Genomic DNA, 27,598 nt, shown 5'->3' with positions numbered 1-27,598 from the left:
ACCAGTCAACCATTGGACTAAACAGAGACAGTTAGTTTGGTGTAGGATTGTAAAGATTGGATATGAAAAAGATCCAAGTCGAGACTACTATGATACTATACTTACACAAATATACATTTTAAAATATACCTACATACATATATATACAAATTCAATATATATAAACAAACATACATATATTTGATAATTATGTACCTAATAGTGTGAGATATCACGTAGACATTTAGTCGCGAATGTTTTCAAATAAGTGCTTACGTAACTTGCTTTTGAATGTAAGCTTGCTCTGAGCTTGTTTGATAGGCAGAGAGGGAGAGCATTCCACAGCCGAACTGCTTGGCAGGTGAATGAGTTGGACAAGAATCCAGTCCGATGAGGAAGGACAGCCAGCTTCAACACAACCAGGACGGGCTGTTATAAACTCAAATTTAGATCTGAGATAATTGGGTGCAGCTGGGTCAAACAAAATTGAATACAGAGTACATAAAATTCGCAATCAGCTGCGTTCACGAATTGGGAGCCATTGGAGTTTACGGCGAAAAGCAGAGACATGGTCATATTTGCGGAGGTTAAAAATGACTGATGCAATTGTTAAAGAGACGATCAGGTTTGGAAGCGAGGTTTGTGTAATGTTAGTGCCACAGACATCAGCGTAGTCAATGACTGGTAATATTAGGGTAGTACTGAAGAAGAAAAACTTTAGTGCTTGCCGGTAAAACGTTTTTGTCTTTAAAGTCTTAATTATACGTTACGTCAAATTAAAATACCAGAGTGGTGTTAGATCACGATGGCCCCAAGGCAGATAACATAACCAAAAAAACAGTTTTTTTAAATATTTTGCGCAAAGGAAGGATTTGAAACAAAACAAAACTTCCTGTTTACGTCCAAAACAAGCTGAAACTGTTGCCAAAGATAAGTGGGGCAACGTGCAGTTTATGTTTTATTTTATTCTCGCTTGCAAGAGCAAAAACCTTTTTAATATGACGAACTTTTTTTAAATTAACATACCTATATCGTCCTTTACATTCACACAAACTATTATGAACTATAATAATATAGTTGTGACCAGTTCTAAAGTACTTACCTATCTAACTTATGTGTAGGTATATATATATATACCTATTACAATCGAGTAGGTATCATAAATTGAAAGCAATAATTTAATAATGACTGCAATAAAAGGGCATAACAACTTTAATATTACTGTGTGGAAAGTGACTTTAATGGATATTTTGTTGCGATTATAAAAAGGCAACTTTGCAAAGTTGCCTTTTTATTGAAGTAATATTCTGAATTTTATAGTTTAAGTTTAATATAGATTAATAGTAATATAAACTTACAACTTACACATTCAGAGAAATTTATTATGTAGGTAGGTATTTCTTGTAGTCTGATGAAACTAGTTACCAGAAATTGGATTTTTATACAGTGTTATTGTTTTTATAAATAAAGTAATAAATTTTACTTGAGTAATGCCATCGATACTCAACATTTATATAGCTAAACAGCTTAATGATATCACATAGTTAGACGAAGATAGCTTACGTTAATAGTGGCTATTAATCTACATCCTAGTAACATCAAAAACATGTCAACTCATAAATAAAATATAAAAGCACATCATCAACCCCCTACTTTATCCACCCTCTTATTCCAAGAAGCGGACTCTGAACAGCTACTCGTCTTATTTTGTACACTACAAATACCTAAAGAAATCTTGTAAGGTCTTCATTAATTAACTCCGCTAACATAGCTTCTCCAATCCATTTAAGCATATAAGTAGAGCTACCTTCAAACATGTGAAGAGTAACTGTAAACCGATCAGTCTGGTTCTGATCCTTGGCTCCATGCAGGTCCATGTATTAGTGGCAACTTTTTCAACACCGGTGACAATTAACTGGAAGGGTGTTCTCGTCACTTACCGAGCCCAAGCGGGTCATACAATTAAAAAGCAAACCAGCGTATCTGGGAGCATGAGATCTATAACAGCTAGCTAATCTAGTTATGCAATATTAAGGGAAAAAATAGAATACTACCGCCTCGAGCGACATTCAAACTCGAGATAGCTAGTTAAGCCGTTGCTTAGGCGGTGGAGTGGTTAGGCCTGTGTTCCAAAAGAACTGAAGTTAAACATGCATGCACGAGGCGGTGAATTTTCCGTTTTTCCTTTAAGTTATTTTTTATGATATCGTTAGCACACGATTTTGCTTATTGTTAGTTCCTACTTCCTACAAAATAACTAATTGTAATCTTAGAGCTATGATTGAGCATTCTACTCGCGTCTGCTCTGCAAGCGATTGCAATCATAACCTTTGGTAAAGCACGAGTCGCCACCGGGGGCTCGAGGTTTATATGGCGCGCCGGACAACAACGCTGCGTTTTACGTAAGCGAACACTCGCGAACGCGAAGCGAAGCGGCGCGGCGCGGCGCGGTGGACCAAGGCGTTCGCGTTCGCAACGAGATCGCCCACGTAGGACACTTCTATAGGCATCAATGGATTGATTCACGCCGCGCCGCGCCGCTTCGCGTTCGCATGTTGTTCGCCTACGTAGTACGCTGCGTAACGATTATTGTACGATCATAATTATCTTGTTTATATTAAAAAAGAGAATAAAATTCTATGATTAGTATCCTTGTACCATTTTAATATCCTTACTCATATTATAAATGCGAAAGTAACTGTCTGTAACCTCTTCACGCTTAATCTGCTGAACCGATTTAGAGGAAATGTGGTATGGAGATGGTTTGATACCAGAGGAAGGACATATAATAGTTTTTATCAATCGTCATCATCATCCCATGCAGACGAAGACGCAGGCAGTAGCTAGATAATTTATAAGTAGTAAGTATTTGGCATTTTTACATTTCATATTTGAACTGACATTTGAAGAAGACATGACAAACTTAAAAATTGAAATGATTATACCTAAAGCATCATAATTCATATGTTTAAAAATCTGAGTAAATAAAAAAAAACAATTTTGTATAAATACATCCACAATTCCACACACACAAACTGGTACACAAAACCGTTTCAGTCCGTTTTTTGAAAATAACGACACTCGTCGTTCCTGCATTCACCATAAAATAAGGGGTACCTAGTAAGAGACATCTCGGATATCCCAACGTCCGCAACCGCGCTTCTGCTAAACCAGTACCCATTAGTGCGCCCTAGCCGCAAAAACAACAGGGAACGAATCGGGAATGCGCCCTCGATCGGCTCCTGCCTGGGTTGCTAGACGCAATATTTTATCCTTTATCCGCGGTCATTTTCGCTATCAAAAACAAATTAAATTTTCTTGTTTATAGTATCTAATTATGATGCGATCCTAATTGGAAATATGTCTTGCTTGATAGACTGACTTGCTTTTATATGCTGAACATATGTAGGTAGAATCTATCCACCAAACTGGCGACCGGTTTGTATAATTTGCCTTTTACATACGAATTGTCGTAGCATGGGTAGGACGTATATAATATTTTTCAATTCAATATACATTATGTAATTTTTTTATTACCTACTGTTCAGAATGTTTAGTTTACATGCATGTCAATATTTGCGACCTTTACTTTCAATAATTAATAATGAGGATTGATGTCTAACTATCACATGTCCTTCCTCGGGCCTCAAACTATCTCCATAATCTCCATACCAAATAATATCTAAATATTCTAAATCGGTTCAGCGATTTAAGCGTGAAGAGGTAACAGACAGACAGACAGACAGGCACAGTTACTTTAACATTTATAATATTAGTAGGGATTTCATTTTTTTTTGTTATTAAACCAAACAAAATATTATACATCATATTAATACCCATTTCCCGAATACCAAACAAAAAAAAAACAGTTCTTAATTCTGGCAGTACCAGTATAAATGCTAGGTGTAGTAAAATACCGAGTCTCTTTCCAAGGACCCTATTTACGATGAATAGCCGATGTGGAGCCGGTTCTACGGTTTAATTACGCGATCGTGGCGAGTATTGTCTCTGCGCTATACACAAATTGCTCGAGATACTCCGGGGCCGGCCAGAATGTGGTTCGGAATTTGATTCGCCTAGCTTTCAAACGGGTAATTCGTTAATTGGATGTATCTTAGCTGCCTTCAGTTATGGCTAAAGAATCCCTTGGCGAATATGGTCATGTGTAATATGAAATTATACATCACATCGCCGCTGTTACTTAAAATATACATAAATTTAAAGATTTTTCTTTTTGTTACCTTCCGGATAGGTATAACATTACTTGCTTAAAAAATGATCCTAAAAAATATAGTACGAAAATGTTGAGTACAGAACAAATCTCGTACCAGCTCGTATGAATCTATTTGTACCTGATTACTAGATAAATAAGTTACATCAAAAAGGAGATTTAATAAGCAGCTTCCTGCCGTTCTCTCTATTAATAAAACTGTCATAACTCTCTGTATCAAAGTCTTAAGTTCAGAATCATTTGAATCACTCCTTATATAAAAAATATGTGCCTACAAAATGCAGTCATTCTAAGTTATATTCAACATATTTTAATTTATTAAATATTACATCTTGGTAGCTCAGCTGCACAAGCTTTTAAAGTCGTAGAAAATGAATCGAAAAGATTTGCTTCTACTAAAGTCATCACTACATAGTATAAAACAAAGTCGCTTTCCGCTGTCTGTCCGTCCGTCTGTCCCTATACGGATGTTGATGCGTTTTTTTTATACATAGATAGTGATTCAAGAGGAAGGTTTATATGTACAATTTGTAAAGGTTTTGTGTAAATTAGTTGAACTACGACGAAGCCGGGGCGGTTGGGTTTTCTAAGTGGTAGCAAATAGAAAACACATTGGTGTAAATTACATCCATATTAGTAAATCAAGATAGTCCGGAAACGTTCAGGTTCGCACGTCGCCGCCGGGACTGCCTGGACAATGAAATAGAGGAAATGTAACGCCGCGTCTTGCCTGAGCCCATAAGCCTTACCCTGCTCCTAAAATAACTCGCCGGCCTTTGCCGAGCCTTGGAAGATTATTTCAAACGGCCTTCTTTAGTAGCCACTTGAATGGGGTAAAGTTTTAAGCCTTCAGTCAGATAAAGTAAGCATCGAAGTTGGAAATTGCATAATAATACCCGTTATCTTATAAAATTACTTTAATTTAGGAATCTTAGATACGAAAAGTGTCCTAACTTCGTATTTAAAAGGTACCACGGCCTTTATTAAATTGAAAGTATTTTTGATGGTATCAACTTAAAATGAAAGAATTAATCTAAACTCACTAACACATCCGGTGATACGTGTGACTGTATATCCCATTTCCCATTGATTTGACCACTGTGCTTCTTTATTTGATTCGATATCTAGTTGACGAAAGATTATATACCTAAATAATCGATTAGCCATACGAGTTGCTCGTGATATTAGACGCAAATTGTATCTCGCCTCTATATAAATAATTGACGATCATTGAACACTTAAGGCCATTCCATCGGCTTGCCGCTGTCACTGTCACATTTCGCAAGAAAGAACGGGAAAGATCATGCGCGCTAAGTGTCAATTTTCATCGAATTTTGTCGATTTTTATTTATTATAAAAAACGTTACCTTACAATATCGAAATTCGAAAGCTATGAAATTACTATTTAAGTTAAGATAGTTTTTTCTTCTTTTTTTGTTTATAGTATCACATAATAAATAACCGAGTAAAGTTTGATTAAAAGTCCGAGTTAGAGGTTAATTTGGGAATTAATTCTATCGAGCGAAGTGTCATAATTCGTGTATCGGAAGCTATGTTATTAAAGATAATATAGTCAAGAACTACATTTATTTTTTCCACGTCTACGAATATCAACTCCTCTTAGAAAAACATGATCATATAAGGAGATATTTCGCCTTCTGGCTCAGGGAACCGCCTTAAATAATCTGATATTTTATGTCAATAGTGATGAACTACTACTGACTACGTATAGGATGTACATAATTATAAAACGTACCTACTATTCATATCAAGATAATTCAATATGAGAACGTATTTGTATTTAGATTCCCGGATTAGTGTGAACCAAGCATTAGATCGAATTAAGTCGACGTTTCCCATAGTTCGTGAGACCGCTCAGGGAAGCGGCGACCAATTACGAGTATATCCGAGGGCGGATGCGCCGGCGACTCTGGTAATCTACAAGCGCCATTACCTTTACGTGCCATCACAGATCGGCTCCTACGTAATTCACGTAATACAGTGGGACCTGCTTAAATGGCACCCGGTAAAAAAAACCTGTAATCAGTTGACCAGTATATTTTATTTGCGCAACAAATCACTGTAGGTATCTTTATAGTCGCTAAGGCTACCATTTGAATAGAAATTATACATTCATTTATAATGATTATAATGAATGTAATTGAAACAAATGATTATTATTAACCACTAACACTAAAAATATTATGATAAATAATTTGCACGTCAGTTAGTGAAATTAGACAAGTTCTACAACTGCTTTCAGTTGAGTTTTTTCGTAAAAAACCAAACATGAGTTTAATGTTAGATATTTTGGAAAACATTCCAAGTGAATTAATTCGACTGTCCCTTGGGATAAATACTATTAATTCCATTAATCCAGGTTTCACTGCAGACGCAATCTGTTGACACTAGCGCGCACTGGCTACCTTGATCCCGCCACAAATTGTCTATATCTGACCAATCGAGGCAGCCGCGAGCTGCGAGAAAGTAAAAAACAATCCCCCATTAGGGCCTTATTAAGTGTCGTTTGTATAAATCGTTCTCTTTGTTTAGTGCTGTTAGCGACTATTATAGAAAAACAGCGTTAATTCCGAAGCTGGACATGGACATTATTTCTCGAGTTGTGAAATGCCGTAATAGAGGCATTAGATTTGTAGAGCCCCCGCAGCCTGGCCTTGATTTGCTAGTTTAAAGGATGTGGAAGTCATTGGCACTGACTCAGTAATTGCGTAATTTGTGTTATTCTTTCTCTGTATGTTATTTTTGCGATAAATGCCCTTTTTTAACTGTTTCTCTACTTGTATATGTATAATATAAAATTTTGTGTTTTTTAAAAGTTAGTCGCTTCTAAACTATTATCTATTGTATTTTATTGCTAACTACACAAAATCTTTTGCTCTAATCATTAATTTGCTAATTCGAGGCCTGATTCTAACAATGCTTATAAGAAGTCACAGCGGTACAATATCTGTCAGTGTTAAATTAAAAGTGGCATTTCTTCAACCTAAAAACGGCACTTTAGTATATTCATAAAATTACAGTTACTAATTACACTTATCAGGTGTATTTGTTTGCTAATGAAGAGATTGCTCGGCTATGGTTATAGCGCGGTGGCCGGTGCCCGGTGCAACTAGAACGACCTCGAAGGCCGGCGCGCTTTGTACCCACGCGCTTGCGCGATATCCGCATAGTTCGCGCGTTCGCGCCCGTTTGCCCCCGCGTGGCTTAAACCACCCAAAATGTTGTAGTAACAAAACAACATTGCGTTTATTGAGGATGAACTGCTTTTTCCTAATTGTAGAAAAAAAACGTTTTTCCTTAGAATATACAGGACGGCATTAACGAGTCCCACAGGCGTTTCTTTTGCGCTATAACATGAAGTTCTTCAAGAATCGATTATCCTAGATTCCCTTTATAATATTTGTCTATGAGCGATGATGACCGCTCCCCATCAACCGACCGGATTCTGTCAACGTGTGGCAAACGAGCCGCCCGTTTGCTACACGTTGACAGAATCCTAGACTGAGGACGTAATCGAGTTTGATAACTTACCAACTAGCATTCGTACTTAGTAGTACGAATGCTAGTATACAGTAGTCAAACTCTATGCATAATATGTTATATATATGCACCTACATAAAATCTGAAGATAAGATAGTTAAATATACTTTGTCTAAATAAATATTAATAAGTAAAAGTTAGGTAAGGAATCCATGATAAACTACAAAGGTATGAGCTGATTAAAAAATTTATACTCTTATCGAGTTCGGATGTTTACCACGGATGCTGCACTAAATTCACCTATTTTTAGGGTTCCGTACCCAAAGGGTAAAAACGGGACCCTATTACTAAGACTCCGCTGTCCGTCTGTCCGTCCATCTGTCTGTCTGTCCGTCCATCTGTCTGTCTGTCTCATGAACCGTGATAGCTAGACAGTTGAAATTTTCACAGATGATGTATTTCTGTTGCCGCTATAACAACAAATACTAAAAACAGAATAATATAAATATTTAAATGAGGCTCCCATACAACAAACGTGATTTTTTTTGCTGTTTTTTCCGTAATGGTACGGAACCCTTCGTGCGCGAGTCCGACTCGCACTTGGCCGGTTTTTTTCCTTTACATCCTTGTCCGATCTGATATAAACAAAATATACCTACTTCCGTTAAAAAATATGTATTCGACAGTATAAATTGATAAAATACCATAAACTTTATTCATATTTACGGCATTTTTATATAAGCTTTAAAACGAATCGGTAAGTAATGAATGAAATGCCTAACATTGCATGTGAGTGTGTATATTTAACGCCGGAATATGGACAAACATTATAATAACAAATAAACCTTAGAAAAAGGAAACCTCCAAAAACAGTTTAAAAAATAATGTATATAGGTACGAATAAGAATTACCAATCCCTTATTTTGCTATATCATATCATATGCATACAAATAAGTGAAAGCTCATATCGTATCACAAATGCCACCGCAACAATACACAAACTGAATACGTTTTCTACTAAGTAGAAATGTTAGAAATTTTACTACGCAAAAGTCATAGTCACTGATAGGATTGTGTAACTGGTGGCTTAGATAAATTCGAAAACGGCACGACTGCTATTAATGTTTTTTTCTTAACCTAGCATTAACCTTGTGTTTTTTCAAGGGTCACGGCGCTCAAGGACATTGTCATCGCAAAAAAATATACCTACCTACCTAGTCCGTTTTAGCTATCTGTACTGTACTGTACTGTAGTGTGGAGGTGCCATTGTAATTCTCATAAGACTGAAGTTTATTTATGGTGACATTTCCACGTTTTATCTGCAAAGTCTGTACAAAAATAGCTTGGTCCAGCTCTATGTCTTTGACTCCGATTACCGATTAATTTTATTTAAATAATGAAATCACGCCGAATCATTTCTCGCTGTTTTTTCCCATTTGAAAATGGAAGTGTATGTATGTACCATCAGCCGTAAAAGAGCATCGCGACTTTATGAATGAATTCCTTCATAATTTCACCATGAAATTGCATGTTTTTAAAGAATCAAGACCGTGCAATACAATATGCCTTGGGTAGGACTTACATTTATTAAACCAGTGATGTAGTTAAAAAGCAGTTTCGCTAATGTAGATTATATACTTTGAAACTCATCTCAAACAACTGTTACTATGATTCTGTTTAAAACAAAATTCATAATAGCTACCAAAACATGTGACGAATGTGACGTACTCTACCTAAATCTGATTAAGCCCCGCGCCGTAGTGGCAATTAGCCTGATCTGCGTGATGGAGTTTAGTGAATGGGGAACGAGGGCGGAACCGCGGTTTACGGCAATAAAACTACACAAAATCGCATGATTCGTAACAAGAGTAAGTGTGTCGCGTGCACAGACAAAGATGCTCTCAACCCGCCAATCATTCCGTTAATTGGAGAGAATCATCGTTGTAGAAAGTCCACGGCCGTCGTCGGGGCACGTCAATAATATCGAGTGCAATGCGGTGTCAACGGACAACGCGGCCGGGAGTGCAACAAACTATGCCGGCCGGTCGTTCACGCGAACTTTTAGTACCATACTTACACAATAATGCCACACGTCCAATACCCATGGGGGACAACAATAATCGAATTTGTGAGGGGTCAATTATATACAGTCTTGATGCGGTATCGTGGTTTCAATTTTGCAAACATCAGCCTTGACTCTTCAGTACCAATCGTAAGGCATTGTCGACGAAAGAAATCAAGAAATGTTAATGGTTAGATGGCAATCGTAATCATTCGTAAAGGTGTGTCTGCGCCAATTAGATGCAACTTAAAAAACACGTATAGGTATTATTGCCAGTGAAAAAGGTCGTGCCATGCAAGAAAAAGTCAAAGGATAGAAATGACTGGCGATTGCTTTACCGATTGTGAGACAAGGAGTTAAAGAAATGGTCTTATCATTTCAAAAACAAACCACACAGTCTTTAAAAAACAACAGCCATAGAAGGCAAACTATGAATACAAATCGATAGTCAATTATTACGTCAGTGTTACTCATTATCGTGAAAGGGCAGGTGCTAGTGTGGGTAGTTGGAAGGTACAATAGCGCATAAGGTCGCTGAGTCAGTGGCCTCTTCCTGCGCTCGCGCCATTTTTGGAAGCGTTACGTGAGCGTCAGGACGCGCCGAACACTCCAATGACAGTTTATGTCATTGAATTGAAACTAAATGCTTATGAATTAGTTATGATTAGTACCTTGCACATTGATTTAAAGAAGCTACACCTAATGCCGAATGTTAATTAATTAATGAAGATATTGGCAGTTCTGTATAAAATTCTGCCTCCTTTGAATCGACTTGTTCCTTTTGTATCTAATATTCATTTAGATACTACCCAATTCGTTATATAGGACTAGTACCAATATACCCACATCTCAGATAACTAAAACCACATTATTCTTCCTCCTTATATTGTACCTCCTTGTATTTAAAATAATAATAATAGTTGGAACTATAACTACCTCGAAACAAGACTACATGAAAAAAAATTCCATGAAGATGATCAAAGTAAGAAATAATCATGACATAATTATAATGCTAATCATGTCATCTAGAAGCACAAATATGTAATAAGCAATGTAAACAAAGAATTCCATTCAGTCGCGTTGTATTTGTGTCAATAAAGATATTGATGCGTGATCGTTTCTTACGTGCCCAGTCTGTGTGTAAACAATCCTGTATTATATTATGTGAAGTTGTTGACCCAGTAGTGGCAGAAATATATTGCAGTACAATCAATAATCGACTCTAATCCACCATCACAGAGTTCAATCGATTAAGCGACATAAAAATACCCTGTGATAAAGTTGGAAAATGTCAGCTTTCGTTGACATCACAAACATGACCCTTCATTTGGGGTGACAATTTTGACGACACATTCGGATTGCAAAACTTTTTTGACACAGTTTTCGTCACGCAAACAAAAACTAATTATGAATGGGTGTGAGTTTCGAAACGTCCTATAACAGAACTGCTCTTACAAGTAAGTGAATTCGAACATATAACATCCTGATACTCTTGCATTTTATTTTCATTATTGTTGTTATTGTTTTTGTTCTTGTTTGCACAAATAGCTCTGTTTTACTCTGTAGAAACTTTATTAAACATGATGTTAAAATATTTTCATTAAGGAAACTGTAAGTCTAGCTTTAAGAAAATTTCCAGTGTTATGTATAACTATAGAAGACTGTTTGTTTCTTAAATAAATAAATAAATGACCTGCTTGTTTTCGTTTATAATAAGTCGATCTAAATAATAGTAAATTCACAATGTCATATAGGTTTGCTAAGTCTTCTAGTTTTTATCTCCAAGCAAGCAGTGTTCAGAAAGGTAATGATCTCTTGTAATGATGTTCAATTCCGCGAACCTCGCCTACTCGCATCAGTTATAGCTACTATGATTTTCTAATTCGTGCTGCATAATATAATCGAAGCGTCAAAGGACTGGTTGTCGTAATGCGTTCGCCACTCGATTTGTCAACGTCACGGGACATCAACGCGCCTGCCAACGACATAATAAAGAAAATAGATCGCAATGAAAAGGGAAAGAAATGACGGCACGAGAGCCTGCTGAAATGTAATTTTACAAGAAACCCTAACAAATAATAATTTGTTTTGTATATTTTTTAATTGAGTTAAAGAACCACTGAAAAACTTTAACATATTCAATGTCAGACGAGACCGATTTTACTCAAAATTTCAATGTAGTATTTAGAACACCATAATCATGTTTTCATAGAACGCTTTATTGATTCAGGTGTTCAAAGATCCATTTGATATGCTAAAATGGTTTTATTAGATCTAATTCTGCCAATGTTCTCGTGATCGTCCCTTGTTTCATCTAACAACGACAAATAAATTGCCGGAGCGAGCGGTGTCAGCCGCAACCCATGTGTCAATTTGTACCTAAATGATAAGATATTGAATGGGGCTAGTTTATATGACACGATTTGTAAAGCCAAAGATTGAGACTGCTTTGTCGCGAAATATAGGGGAAGATAGGCACCTTCGTAGTAGCTAGAGGGGACCATTCAGAAAACATCAAAATAGTGATCAAATATCGTTTTGATTGGCCATGAAAATAGTAATGATATAATAAATTACTACCTCCTACTGTCCTCTTTAGTATATTAACTCGTTCTGCCCGCCTTCACTCACTATTATTGCATGACGTAGCGTCAAAGGGCATTTATTATTCATATCAAATTTGGGATTACATTCCTGATGGGGAAAATTGTGGACTGCCGATTATATGTATAAGTGTTAATTTGAAGTTACCGCGAACATCGAAATTTATTAGATGGTCTATCCTATATGCACATCTCTATCGCTCTTCATTTTTTTTTTATTCAGTAATTCGAGTGACAGAGAGGCACACTGCAGATAGATTACTATTCATACACAGGAAACTGATTAGAACGACGTAGTAGTATTTATTGACTTTCCGGCCACGGCTCGGTCTAACGTGAGTCATCCTTTATGCTTCCCTATCATTTTTGGAAATTTTGATAATTAAGGTACATTCGTACAGTTTGTTTGTAATAGGAATGTGATGTGCCCCTATATTATTTACTTTAAGGGTGCAAAAATACATTATTTTCTCTCATGTCGCTTGCGACGGCTGCGTTGGCGGCTAACTTCGTGGACACCTGACTCTTGCCAATGGCTACTTCTACACGCAAAGCTGTAATAAATACGCTGTTCTGATATGCTGTAAGAGTGACTGTATGAAGCTACCCCGTGTATGAATGGTGCCTACCCCTACAGCGATAGGAAAGGAGCGATAAATAAAGGAAGCCTTCGTGCTGTGAGGGTACTTCTATGTAGGTGCTTTATATGTGTGACCGCGAAAAGGTAGTAACGATAGTAAAGTATTAGTATTTAAATCAAAAAAGCTACATTTCTGTTTATAATTTAAGCTGTTTCAAAGCGCAAATAGCATACAAAATATCTTATTGTAAAACGCGTCATCGTAATGTCTGTTAGATATATAAAAAACATACTTGGTGTTGATGTTGATCGGATATGAAGGAATATTTCTATTTCGAGTGTTTCTTTTTATAAGATGTACATTGTAGAATACTTAAAACGGTACATAGTGGTTAGATGGGCATATTTTTTCTTTATACGCCGAGCGACATTTTTCAGCTGGTTTAATTGAGGAGTGGTTCCCATACGTAAACCCTAGTTTTTTGACGGACACCACAGGAATCCCGCTGACATTCGAGCACCTGTCTCGGCTTCCCATACTCTTATTGTAGGCGAACATTCCTTTTGAGCCAATAAAATAACATTCACGTATAAAACTAAGCACAATTACATTTATGCAGTCAGTTCTGAACATTAATTAAGTACTTAATTGTTAGTTTTAATTGCATAACCTTCACATATTGACAATGTTTTAACAGTTGACTGGAAATACGCGGATGTGTTGTAACTATATCTATGGTTGTAACTGTTGATTTGATACGAGTTTGCTGTCCAAAAAGTCAATTTTAACATGCAAATTGCAATATAAAGGATAGCTACGCGTCTACAAATTAACCTAAGTTTTAAGTATGATTCCATTGTGTTAATAAAAAACCGGCCAAGTGCGAGTCGGACTCGCGCACCGAGGGTTCCGTGCTTTTTAGTATTTGTTGTTATAGCGGCAACAGAAATACATCATCTGTCTAGCTATCACGGTTCATGAGATATAGCCTGGTGACAGACAGACAGACGGACGGACAGACGGACAGCGGAGTCTTAGTAATAGGGTCCCGTTTTTACCCTTTGGGTACGGAACCCTAAAAATTGTATTTTATATTGTCAACTATGTTTTGAGTAACTCTTGTTTCAACTATTAGATATAAAAAAATGCGATCTTTATGATTTGTACTACCTACTGAACAATATGTTATCCGTCTGATCATTACGCGTTACTGAATGAATATCATAACATAACAGCAGAATGCAGCAATCATTGGCCACACGCATAAGATTATAAAACATGAAATGTAGTAGTTAATATAATAATAAGCATATGCATAGGTTCTGCATATGCTGATAACGATGGCATATAGCTATTTATTACATTATCTTATTTGTAGCTATAATTTTAAGTACCTAAGAATAAGAAAATATTGTAAATTAACTTTATTGATTATTTAGAACTATTAATGCTAAAAAATTTATGTTTTTATTGCTACTTGAAGGCTAGGTGAAGGAGATTGCTGTTCATATTTTTGGCAACCGTATTATGATTTAAGAAAGCGCTTTTCACAAACTCTGCTGGCTAAACTTTTCTTAATTTCTCTCATCAATACAGGCAATTAATGAAAACTATTTAATAAACATATGTTTAATTCCTTTCACATCTATTGGAACATAGCCATGACTCATTAGAAAACATGGACGGGGAGATTTGTCTTTTAATTATGCTAGTGTACTATGGACCCAAAAAACAAGGAGGTTATTTGTTTTATTTTCATTCTACTGGTACGTACTGTTTTACCTTTGACTAGTCAGTAGTCCGAATATAAAATAATGATTTTTGTATCACCCAAAATATGCGTAACCTACAAGTAGGTAACAATATATCGTCGCTGCGCGTACAAAAGTCGCTATGTGATTTTTAACGATTTTTAGGTTTTAATGCCATTTTGAACCTTATTTCTATACGCATATGCTCCAAAAACAGCGAGACGCTTATTTCAATATTTAAGGATTTATCAAATGTAGGTATGTGATGCCCTTACAATGAATGCTCTTCCTATAATCGCTAACTGGAATAAATCACATAACTACATTAGCTTATTTGAACAGCAATTACAGACGTGTGCTCGCTATGTGATGATTGACACATAGTGATATTTTCTACAAGTTTATTGAAAAATGATTAGATGCGCTTGCTCCCGATATGTAGTTTCTCGCACATAGCCATATTTTTATACTAGTTGCAGTCGATGTTATGTTTCTAGACTGTGCATTTTACGACACATAGCGGGATTTTCTTATAACAATCGAGTCTACCGTGTATTAAACTTTTATCTACCCTCACGATGTATACAGGTACCTACTAAACATGATTATTTCACGTGAAGCGCTGGTGGCCTAGCTGTGAGCGTGCGACTTTCAATCCGGAGGTCGCGAGTTCAAACCCCGGTTCGTACCAATAATGAGTTTTTCGGAACTTATGTACGAAATATCATTTGATATTTACCAGTTGCTTTTCGGTGAAGGAAAACATCTTGAGGAAACCGGACTAATCCCAATAAGGCCTAGTTTCCCCTCTGGGTTGGAAGGTCAGATGTCAGTCGCTTTCGTAAAAACTAGCCTACGTCAATTTCGTTAATTGATAGGTAATTCGGAAATTATTTAAAACTCAACTTTTTGAAATTCCTTAATAATCTTTTTTTTTTGTTGGCAAAGGCAACAATGGCTTGGGGAGCCATTTGGGGGATATGTAGGACTTCCTCCTGCAACCATCCTCTCCTAGTGAGAGGAGAAAAGCAGATATACCCACTAAAAGCCACTCCGGCGCTCACCCTTCTGGCTGTTTTCAAGGAGCTGCGGGATGCCTGAGATTCTACTCCTTCCGGCGGCCCTGGCTTATCTTACTTCGGAGTACCCAGACCGCTGGAAAGAAGAGTCAGAGACGCTTGACCCACCGCCAATTGTGTAGCGCCGTGTAGTGCGGGCCCCCACAGCCCGCTGGCCTTGCTAGGGGTTTAGGCGGACAGCAAATCTTCTTCACCGCCATCTGCGTCGGTTCGGGTGCGCGTCGTCAGATCCTACTCTCACGCTCCCTTTCCCCGGTCTCCTTCTGTGAAATGACGGTTTCGCAGAAGAAGGCAACTGCTTTCCATTTCCTTTTGCTACTCAACATAGTCGTTACGATGTTGCGCAGTGAAACGTTCCCTAATCCAAGAGCCGCCGTCATGGTGCGACACTCTACGACCCAACGATTGCATTCTTGACTGCAGTGTGCTTCTATGGTATGAGATCCATTGCGGCAGTCCTCCAGGTCTTCCTTCTAGCTTTGCTGCATCCGTTTGAGCGCTTGTTGACGCGTCCTCGGCAGTTCTTCGGGTGCAGGGAATTCATTTAGGGCCCTGCACCTGAGCCTCTAACTCCCACAGCAACGCCCCGTCGCATAGCCCCGAATCATTCGGTTCACAAAAATTTGATCCAACCAAATTTAATAATTTAAAAACTCGGGAACAAGATATGCATCGTGATTATCACCCATTTTTTGATAGCTTGAATCATGAAAACAACCTAACTTCACCGTGATTACTTACTTAATAAAGGAATGCAGGGAAAACCAATGACAGTCCATTACACGACTGTCATCTGATATTTGACTATTGAATAATTATATAAGGGGAAGTTTGAAAGTAGCACCGGTAACGGATAAGATAAGGAGTAGTAGGTTAGCGTGGTATGGGCATGTAATGAGGAGGGATGAATGTCACATAGGCAAAACAATGATAGGGATGAATGCTGATGGACGGAGAGCGGATGGTAGACCCAAAAAACAAACTATGAATGGATTGTGTGAAAGAGGATATGAGAAAGAAAGGAGTAAGTGCTGAGGTGACCAAACATAGAGGAGAATGGAATAGAAAAACATGTTGTGCCGACCCCACATACCGTAGGATAAGGGCAGGAAAACGAGAGTACTTAAAGAGAATAAAGAGATGCGACTTTTTACATTGCAAGATTTTAAAGGTAACATTTTGATTACAAAACTAGAAAAAATAGGTATGCTTCGTATGTATGTATATTATTTGATTACTTATTGCTTATTGGGCTGGTAAATAATTATTAAACTAATTTATATGAGTTCTATTAGGTAAACATATTTAGTTCAAAGATATTGACTGAAACAAATTGATCATAAATGGGTTTAAAGTAATAGTTATACTAAAAAAGTACGTAGATTACTAACTCACGATTAAAATTCAATTATATTGACTTAAACAGCATTTAGTTCTGTTTTGTTGAACGTTCACATCATATTATTAAACAGCCAAGTGACAATAAAGAACAAAAAATGTATAAGGTCCTTAACAATTAAATCTAACCATGTAATGGTAAGACACTTAGAGGTTATTTAGGACCCAAACATAACTCGCTATGTAACATATTTTTGAAAAAGTTTTTTTTTTTCATATTATTAAAACCAAAATGTCTTTTCATGTAATGCCTTAATGTATGTTAAAGTGCAAATACTTTTGTCATAAAAATATTGATTTATTTATCTCCAATAATTATCGAAATAAACAGTTTTTTGTGTCTCCTGAAAAGTAGGTTAAAAACACATGGCGACTTTTGTACGCGCAGCGACGATATATCAGTCACACTCTACTGCTCAATTGCCTAATACGAACTTGCAGTTATCTAATTAAGCCATCTGATGTTCGTACATAATTTGAGTTTGTTACTGAAATGCGTGCATAGTAAATTGAATTCAATTAATATTAACAAGCAGGCGAATAGTTAGCAAGTATGAGGAAACCACATTTGATCTGAGCAAACATTTACTGCCGCGCGGTTAATTTGCTTAGTTCTGGTTAACTGTTATAGCTTCCTCTAGAAATACGAGCTTAGATATAATCAATAACAACTTTAAGTTAAAGCGTAGGTCATGTTTACCTATTTTGGAGACCCTGAGGCTGTTAGTAAGTACGTACGTACGTACGTTAGGTAGTTGATCAGACTTGTCTTAAAAATCTATTACCTACCTACACTGTTATCTGAAACTGGATAGAATTAACTGATTATTACGGTTGTGTATTTGATTAATTTACAATTTCATTGTTTGGATTGGATCCACACTAAGTACTGGGTCAAAAAAAACCTATCGATGTATTATTTTTCCAAAAAACGACAGCGGAAACCTAACGCAATCACGTAGCATGCGTGTTTTTATTAAGAACATTTGAGCATGCATCCCATAATAAACTAAGATTAGGATTGTAGGTCGCAGGATATCATAGTGTTGCAAGTACACCGCCCACAGTGCCCCAGTGCGGACACTTGCCTCATAAGAATGGAAGCCTCTACGCAAAATCATGCCTATGAGTCGCGCAGGGCAAGCGATTATATTCTTTACATCAATAAGTTAAGAACTTCGAAAAGATTAAGATTTTAACGTTTAACAACATCAAAAATAATATTGATTTACAAGCTGATATGTTTCTAATTATACCTTTAACAAACTGTTTGATGCGGCGTTTTCGAACCGATTTCGATTTTCATTGCAATGTTTTAGCTAGAAATGAAGTTAGCGCAACTAAATGGTATCTTTACATGTTCCAGTGTATGTTGTAATCTAACAAACACAGAAACTTTCATAAACAAATCAGTTACGAAAATAAGGCTATCAAAGTTAAATGCGGACCGAAAACCCAGTCCTGGTGCCTGGTACTAAAATTCCTTGAAAATGGTTCCCGATCCCGAACTAGGTCAGTAAGAAAAACTAAACAAGAACAAGAATAATTTTATGACCATATCTGTTATTGCGATAAGCAACATTTGCAAACAATCGAATCGTTTAACAATGACTACCTAGTTATACATATTATTCCTATTGGCCTAATTAACTTTAATTTTAAACAAAAATACCTAGGTACTTTGAACTGGAGTTTTCGTTCGAACCGTTATTCACATCATATTGCGCACTCTAATTATTTTCGGCAAACTCAAAATTTTTAGCAATTAAACAAACTAAAATCACAAGTGTAGCACTGAATAATACATGAGCGAGTAACGGTTAGGTAATTCTAGTTAAAAATCATCTTTATGTGCTGATTGCTATCTAATTTGACACCTCACACGTGCTTCCGTACTGTTATGAATACTTTTAAACCACGTAAAAATCATTTTGCATTGATAAATGTTAAATAAGTAGTACATTGCATTACCACTACTTAGTTCAAACAAAAATGATACCGACAAACTGTTGATTTTCAAGGTACATGCACAAATAAAGTACAGTAATAGATGATTCAGAATAGTGATTACCTATTTGTCTGGTAAGGCGTTATGTACCTATTAAAAACTTTTAATACGTATTCCGCGAAAAATTATATGAGTCAGGTGAGATAAATACAGTATGGCCAAAAATTAAGTGCATTCCTGTTGCCAAGGAGGTTTTAGGTTTATACTGAGCAACTTTTCTATGGGACCAATCACGAAATCGCGAAAAAAAATTACCTTCCCATAGAAAATGGACCAGCCAATATGTATGAAACAGCCAAAATTTTTTTCGTGATTTCGTAGTTGGTGCCATAGTAAAAGTTGCTCAGTATAATCCCAAAACCTCCCTGGCAACGAGAATGCACTTATTTTATGGCCACCGTGTAAAATATAACACGGATAAAAATAAGACTAAGTTTATAACACTCAAAAACTTATTATATTTCATTCCTATTCCATTTAAAAAGAAGTACACACAAGACTTCTTTCAGTTTTTGAGTATTAAAAACTTTGTCTTATTTTTACCCGTGTCTTATATTTACCCCACCTGACCCGATATAAATATAAAAATGTACTTGTAATTAAAAATCTATATTTATATCGGCAAAAAAAGCGCTGGTAGCCCAGCGATAAGAGCGTGCGACTTGCAATCCGGAGGTCGTGGGTTCAATTCAAACCCCCTGCTCGTACCAATGAGTTTTTCGGAACTTATGTACGAAATATCATTTGATATTTACCAGTCACTTTTCGCTGAAGGATCTTTGTGAGGAAACCGGACTAATCCCAATAAGGCCTAGTTTACCCTCTGGGTTGGAAGGTCAGATGGCAGTCGCTTTCGTAAAAACTAGTGCTAATTCTTGGGATTTGTTGCCAAGCGGACCCCAAGGCTCCCATGAGCCATGGCAAAATGCCGGGACAACGCGAGGAAGATTAAGATTAAAAAAGATTGTAATTAAAAAATACGTTAAAATATTGACATCATCTAAGGATGATTATAAAATGCCGGTCAGGATCTTATTAACTGAATGCTGACCGGCATTTCAAGTTCCAGAAATGTGAAATAACAACAACCACATGCATTCCTTGTCCAAAACAAGTGTAGGCGACGTTCGTTATCAGCCAGTGTGCTCGCGCACGTGTTCGCGGCGCGAAACGTGCACACGCCGCGACAGTCAACTGCCGCCAATGCCATTATCTAGTAGGTACATATTTGCCTTATCGATACCGAAATTGCCTAATGTAAGTACATTCCAGCTCTCCCGCAAACACTCGTATTATCGTGTGATCAATGTAGGCACTAAGATTGACCTGTAGTTAGTTTTGAAATACTCTTTTACACATTTTCGGTCCAGCTCAGTCCTACGGCTCGCAGCTCGTTCTCTACGCTCCGCCTCCAGGTGTATAAGGGGGGCGTTTGCGGGCTCGCTTTCCGTCCTGAGGCCGCCACTCAAACGAGATACTGGCGTTGTTCGCAGCTCCTCTTCGAAGGGTACGTCCGATCCATCTCCATTTCCGCAGCACTACTTCATGGGCTAAAATATATGGTACCCATATTTTTATTAAGGGTTTCAAAATACAGGTATAATACAGGTAGTGGCCCTACCTACGAAGCAGGATGTCCCGGGTTGGAATCCTGGTAAGGTTTTATTTGTGTGTTTATCAGTTATCATTATCACAAATATTTGTTCCCGAGTTATGGGTGCTTTCTATGTATACAAGTATTGACCACACAAGCCTTATTGAACTTACTATGGGACTACTTATAATTAGGTCGATTTGTATAACAATGTCTCATAATGTTTTTTTATTTATTTACAATGCCAATATAGAAGTCCCCCGCGGGTATCTATTGTTTCCCATAAAGTTTCAAGTCATAATGTATTGTTTGTCCGCATTTGCGTTAGTCATTGGTTTTGTCAGAAACGAGTAACTTTTCAGGATTGCCATAAAACAAACGTAACCTAACCGATCTATAGGATAACCTTAGGGAAATCCTGAAAAGTTAACGGTATCAGAATTATGAGTACTTGTGATAATCTGACAATCATTACATTATGACTTTCAATAAGTCCCCCGCTCGCACTCATTGATTGGTGCATGATGGATGCACTATGATTAGTAATGAGTAATGATATTTCATGGTATCTTCATTTTGAAATTTGATTGTGATTATGCATTGCTAAACACACAATGCAATCCATCTACTTTAAAGCAAAATATTATGTGCAAAAGTTTCTCTTAGTTTTAGTTAGATACTCTAACGGAAGTAGGTACTTGATCTTAAAAAGGATACGTTTTGCTGGCATTCTGTAGTTTTAATCGACAATATTAACTTTGACGACCTAACATGTGAATCTTCGCGACGCTTAAAAAAATCTGTTTTGCCTTAAAACCAGTCTTAATTTCGTAAGGTTTGCCGTAGCGACGTTTGATTTTGAAATGACCCTGATTCCGCCGAGCGGACGCATTGGAAATCATAATTATAAACGATAAGTAGTCATTTGCATTATAATGCAACTGGGTAATTTGGACCGCTCCCGATTAACAAATACCTTTTATTTTGGAGTAATGTAACTGTATGGTATGGTGGGTGCTCATCGTTTCGGAAGACGCTGTACACTTTTATACCATATCGCCACGCCACGGTAGGTTGAATATTGTAATTTCAGTTAGAACATTGGAATTGATGAGATAACATACATAGGTGAACAGTAAGGGAAGATACCTAACAAGAAAACTATTGTGGCCAAGCGAAATAGACGGAGAGCTGGTAGACATTTTGGAGTAGGTCCTTGAGGCAAGTTGAAAATTTGCCCGATAGTTCTCCGCTGCAGGATAGCGGGTGTAAATGAACCCTTACATTTTTAAAGATTTTTTTTGACATACCTACCGTAACTTTCTAGATCGTCTGGCAGGTAGAAAGTCCCGACCAAATTGTCTGGCTTATTTTTTAATGACTATTTCGATACTTAACCTTAACCTTTTTTTTTTTTTTGCCCAGGAAAAATCTTCGAAAGATTCCCCAGCGCCAGGGGGAGGCACTGAGGATATGTGAGATTTCTACTCACTAAAAAACCTGGGGTGTTCGTCTCTCTGCCTTTGGGATGGAGTCACGGGCACGCGGCGTCACTCATCCGCAACTACTTAACCTTAACCTGTAAAAATTACAGATTGTCTCAAGAAACTTTATTTTTTATTTTTTTGAAAAATTATTTTCACGCGTGGCAAGATTAAGGACCCGGCCAAATCGTCTGGCATAGTTTTTATGACTATTCAGATATTCAATTTTCACTTGTAGAAATTACAGATTGCCTCAAGAACATTTTTTGGGCACCAAAAAAAAGACGTATCAGGCAAGGCAAGACGTTTCAGCTTGCCTCAAGGACCTACTCTAAAATGTCTACCAGCTCTAGGACCATATAGCTACCCACCATCCAGCAGACATCCCAACTTGGCCACGCTGTACAGGCTGAATAAAATTAGTTTTAAATAATTATACTAAAAGGTAAGGCCTTACATAATCTAAATTTAACACGAGTTTTTAAACTGTGCCTATTCTGTAAATGTGAAAAGTGCAAATGAATCACTTTGTCTTGTAGTTGTGGTATGAGTAATTATCCAGACAATTAATTTGTAATAGGCTGGCATTAAATACAAGGAACTCAGATTTGTCAGGTTTGAATTCAAGGTTTGTTACCAAACATGCAAGAGCAATTAATTAATTTAATACCATACTCGGGATCCTATTTTCCTGATTAACGTTGTCTTCTTTACATTTTTAAGTTCCTTATCAGTAACAATTTGCTGTTAAGTATATGAGGAGTTTCCGTATCTTTAAAGTAACTATCTATTAGAGATTATAAAAATGACCGAGAATTGATGCGATAAGTTCTGTAATTATAGATTTATTTTATTTGTAAGTGTTCTTTCCGTTGGTTGCTTTGTTTTGGGAATATTAAAATAATCCTATTTAATATATTACCTACCATTCTTTTGACTTCAGGTACAATATTTAATATTACGTAGTACTTACATATCAGATTACACGTTTCGTATCACTCTCCTTCCATGTGTGTAAGTATTTTTAATTTTTAACTATGTATTTAGATAACATCGACAATGAGTTTAATTAAATATGTATGTGAAGACACATCAACTTGATCAACCGCATTAATTGATGCAGCACATCTGTCGCAGCTAGCGCCACTTAACATGTTCTAGTTAATTTAACTCTTAATTAAAAATTTAAGAGCTTAAGTTTCCTTTATGTACACTAGGTAAACTGTTTGGAAACTTTCAAAAACAACATAAAAATTGAGAGCTAAATGCGTTTACAAAAATTTTACTGACCAAAAAAGTATGCGCCTGTTTGGGGCTTAGCAGCTAAGTAAAGCTCAAGATTCTTATCACAACAATATCGGCAATAGGTAGTTACCTAATGAAATGAATGAGATGCGTTTATCTCGGTATGCAGTGTTATCACGGGAGTCGGCAGACTCGCGCGGCGCTGCGGCGGCCGCAGCCCGCAGTCGCGTCGCGCGCACCGTGGCCTCCGCTCCTCTCGCGCCTCCTCCTAAACCTCTTATCAAAACGTTCAGCCGCCGCTCGGGATCGATCCGCGAACGCGCTTGATAACGTGACTGTGACTCTAGTGATACAGTGTTGTTGTGAAACATGTGATTGTCAGTTGGGTGCCTTGGAATACTGGAGAATATTTGACAGCTGACACTTGACTATTTTAAAGCTCGTATGTAAGTTAAGTTTACGCTTTTAACGTGTATCTGCTTAAATGTCGTTTGTAATTGGGAGTTTCCTTGATTAGAATTTACTTTCAAAAATAAAAGCATGTAAATATCAACGTGGAGTAGATTTACCCTGAACCCACAACGATCCTATGTATTTGTAACTGCCTTAACCCTTATCTTGGCAAGGCTCAAAATATTTTAAATTTTAATATTTTTTAGTTTTTTGTCACCTAAAATATAATAGTCTGTTAAAAAATAATGAAAAAATACAGGATTTTCCAGTTTCGGAAAATCATGTGTATCATATTTAATACAATGCCAATCCCTTGACAAACTACTTACTACTTTTAAGAAGAAAAGTAAATAATTATAATAGTAAAAAAAAAACTTTTTTTAACAGGGGGCATTTTTTGCCATAAATAAAATTTGCCGCGCTACGGCCTACGGCGTAGCAATAAGGCTACAGCGTATGAATATACAGTTTAAATAATATCTATTACTTTAAAAAAATCAAAGTTCACTAACTAAATAGTATGATAACCAATGTGGCATAGTTTAAACATGTTTTAGAACTTCCTACGAGTAAAATTTTTTATGAACACCTATTTTAAAGACAACTTGGCAACTTTAATACACATGTACTTTTATGAGTTCTTGGCAATGTATCAAATATGATACATAACAGTTTAATGAGAATATTCTGTGTGTTAAATGTTTTTAAATGCGACCACTATGTGAATCCTAATACACTAACAGATAGCAAGTGCATTAAAATGCTGATTATGCAAAAATATATACTAATCTAAGAAATAAGTGAAAAACTTACAGTAAGAATGTTGTTTCCGCTGCGCCATGTTGATTATTACTAATTAATTTACAATGACACTTGTGTGCACTATTTTTTACTATAACAAAGGAGGGTAGATCGACATATTTATAGCAGTATTTTTTTTTAAGTAATTAAGTGAACCTGCTAGATTTTTTATTGTTCCATGTATCACGGGTGTTACAATGCCAAGATAAGGGTTAAACAAAGCCAAAGAGGATATAATAAGATAGAGCGGTACTGTCATAGTAAATTTTGTAACCACAGTAAATTCACTGCCATCTATCGACACACCTTAAAGCTAAAAATGAAGATTTATAAAAATACGATAAAATTTATTTAAATATGGATAAATGATTTTTTTTTTTTTGCATTAATTATTTTTATGATTTTGACCCATGTTCTTACACTGATATGCGTTAAAATTGTTAAATAACAAACGAAACCGTCAACGCCATCTATACGACAGTAAGCCAAAGCTAGTAGCGCCCTCTGAACGAGAATCAAATTTTCTTGATTTTCGAGGCACGTTTTTTCCTTAGACTGTATCCATCTATTACGGAGTTATATCTATCTTTGACAAAGCATATTGTTTACAGAAACATACTACTTACAGTACTTACGCCTACGTAAAATCATCTAGAGAAAGGATCTAATGTAGGTATTTAACTTTAATTAACGACCTAAGTCATAACAATTTCTAACATTATAATGGTGTTTATGCTAAGTACTCGGAGTTAAACATATTGAATTAAAAACATGTGTCCGGTTTTGTATAAATAACCGTCGCACTTAGCCGTTACGTCTAATAATAGATCACGAGTAAGGCAAAACAGATTTTAACATTGACGGAGTGTAAAACAGACATATTCTAAGTCGATAGAGCGTCAAAAGGCGCGTGTATTTTTACTCTCGCGCCCGTTCGAGCGTCAAAGAGTTGCCGGAACACAAGAATATCTCCGGTCGTTTAATTAAACAAAAATAAGTTGAACTGTACTTTTATTAGTAATCTAACTTCACTAACCTACGTATATTAACAATAAAGTATTCAATAACAAAAGTTACAGTACACGCATAACGCACAAGTGCACAATAGTATTTACCGTACAATAATACAATACAGCTCGTATACTTAAAAGTTGTTAAATACTAGGTATATTGAGCCTTGACTACGAGCCAAGTCGGGAGCTAGCAAATTTTAATATCACTACATAGTATAAAACAAAGGCGCTTTCCGCTCTGTATGTATGTCTGTCCCTATGTATGCTTAGATCTTTAAAACTAGGCAACGGATTCTGATGCGGTATTTTTTTTTAATAGATAGTGATTCAATAGGAAGGTATATGTATAATTTGTAAAGGTTTTGTGTAAATTAGTTGAACTACCCGTGCGAAGTAGTCATACTTGTTATGAACAAAATGCTGCACTTCATGATAAAAGCAAGCCGCTTTGCACAGTGATAGTAGGGACCAAACTGAGCGATTTGACCCGCAGCAGCGGCAGTTTCACCCCTTAAGAACAGAGATGGCGCCACTTCTTTAAAAAATATTTCAAAAAATTCTACAAGCTAAACCAATAAACCGATTTAAATGTTTAATATCTCAAATGAAAGCGCATTATTTACATTACTTTTAAAAAAATACTCAAAAAATATATACTCAATACTTTTGATAAAAACGGGAATTTTAAGTTTGTTTTTTTTCTCATTTGATAGTTTTTACTTGATTTCTCAAAAAAATTGTATGGAATATGAATAGTTTAATGCATGTATATATTACTAAATAAATATCAAGTATTATAAAAAAACCCCGACACCGATATCTCTCATACTTCTCGAAATATGAAGGTTTAAATGTGAGTGTAAATTTCTTCAAGATATATTCCAAATAATTATACAAGCTAAACTATTCGACCGATTTTAATGTTTAATATCTCAAATAAAAGCTCATTATATATACTACTTATAAAAAATATTCAAAAAACATATACTGAATACTTTTGGCAAAAAATGGCATCTTAAGTTTTTTTTCTTACTCGATTGATAGTTTTTACTTGATTTCATAAAAAAAAATTATGGAACATGAATAGTTTAATAAATATATATATATAGTACTGAGTATATAAAAGTATTACAAAAAAACCCGACACCCATACCTTTCATTCTTCACGAAATATTTAAGTTCAATTATGCACGTTCTTACAAATAAATTCTTTAAAAGAAATCTTCAACCGCAGTAAGTGGACTGATTTTAATATGAAATGTGTCATATGAAAATAAATCACCCAATTTATTTTAATAAATAAAAAATTAGTAAATAAAAACTGAATAAAGTTTTTTCCTGGTGCTGAATTACAAAAAAATATAACAAATCTAAAATTAGGAATTATTTTTATTTAAAGTGAGTACATTTGTAAACAAAAAACTTAAATGTCCTCTTCGGGTTCACCGGTAGATGTAGAACTGAAAAAAAAGTCGTTTTGAGAAGTACTCGTACCATTTCAATACTACAAAATCACCGATCATACATGAACTGGTTGCTGTAGATTTACTGTTGAATTATTTTTGTGCCTAGTTGATTACCATTAAACCTATAATTTTGTGCCAGACCTATAATCAGTGGTCAGCATGCAAAATAACTCTGGATTGAAAATTACATTAACTTACTTTTGATTTGTACAGCCACCTTTGCATGATTTACGCTGGGCTGTGCATGGTAAGCTGACGCGACGACACTCACAACGCATAGTTTCGCAGCCAGATTTGCAGCCACAATGGTCCAAGAGGCTTAATTGCGACCAAATCGCTGTAACTGCCG

At 36.2% G+C, this 27,598-nt stretch overlaps 1 protein-coding gene across 1 annotated transcript in view; it reads left to right on the top strand.

Moving 5' to 3' along the window:
- Positions 1-23,698: 23,698 nt before the first annotated feature.
- LOC134755751 (uncharacterized) overlaps positions 23,699-27,598 on the top strand; it is a 44,815-nt gene continuing 40,915 nt past the window's right edge. The window contains exon 1 of the mRNA XM_063692317.1: positions 23,699-23,962. The gene's annotated coding sequence lies outside the window, so the exon portion shown is untranslated. The remainder of the gene's footprint in view (positions 23,963-27,598) is intronic.

Source organism: Cydia strobilella, chromosome 3 (genome assembly GCF_947568885.1).
Source record: "Cydia strobilella chromosome 3, ilCydStro3.1, whole genome shotgun sequence".
Taxonomy (NCBI): Eukaryota; Metazoa; Arthropoda; class Insecta; order Lepidoptera; family Tortricidae; genus Cydia; species Cydia strobilella.
Note: the sequence above shows the minus strand (reverse complement) of the source record. Positions and strands in the feature narration are given on the sequence as shown.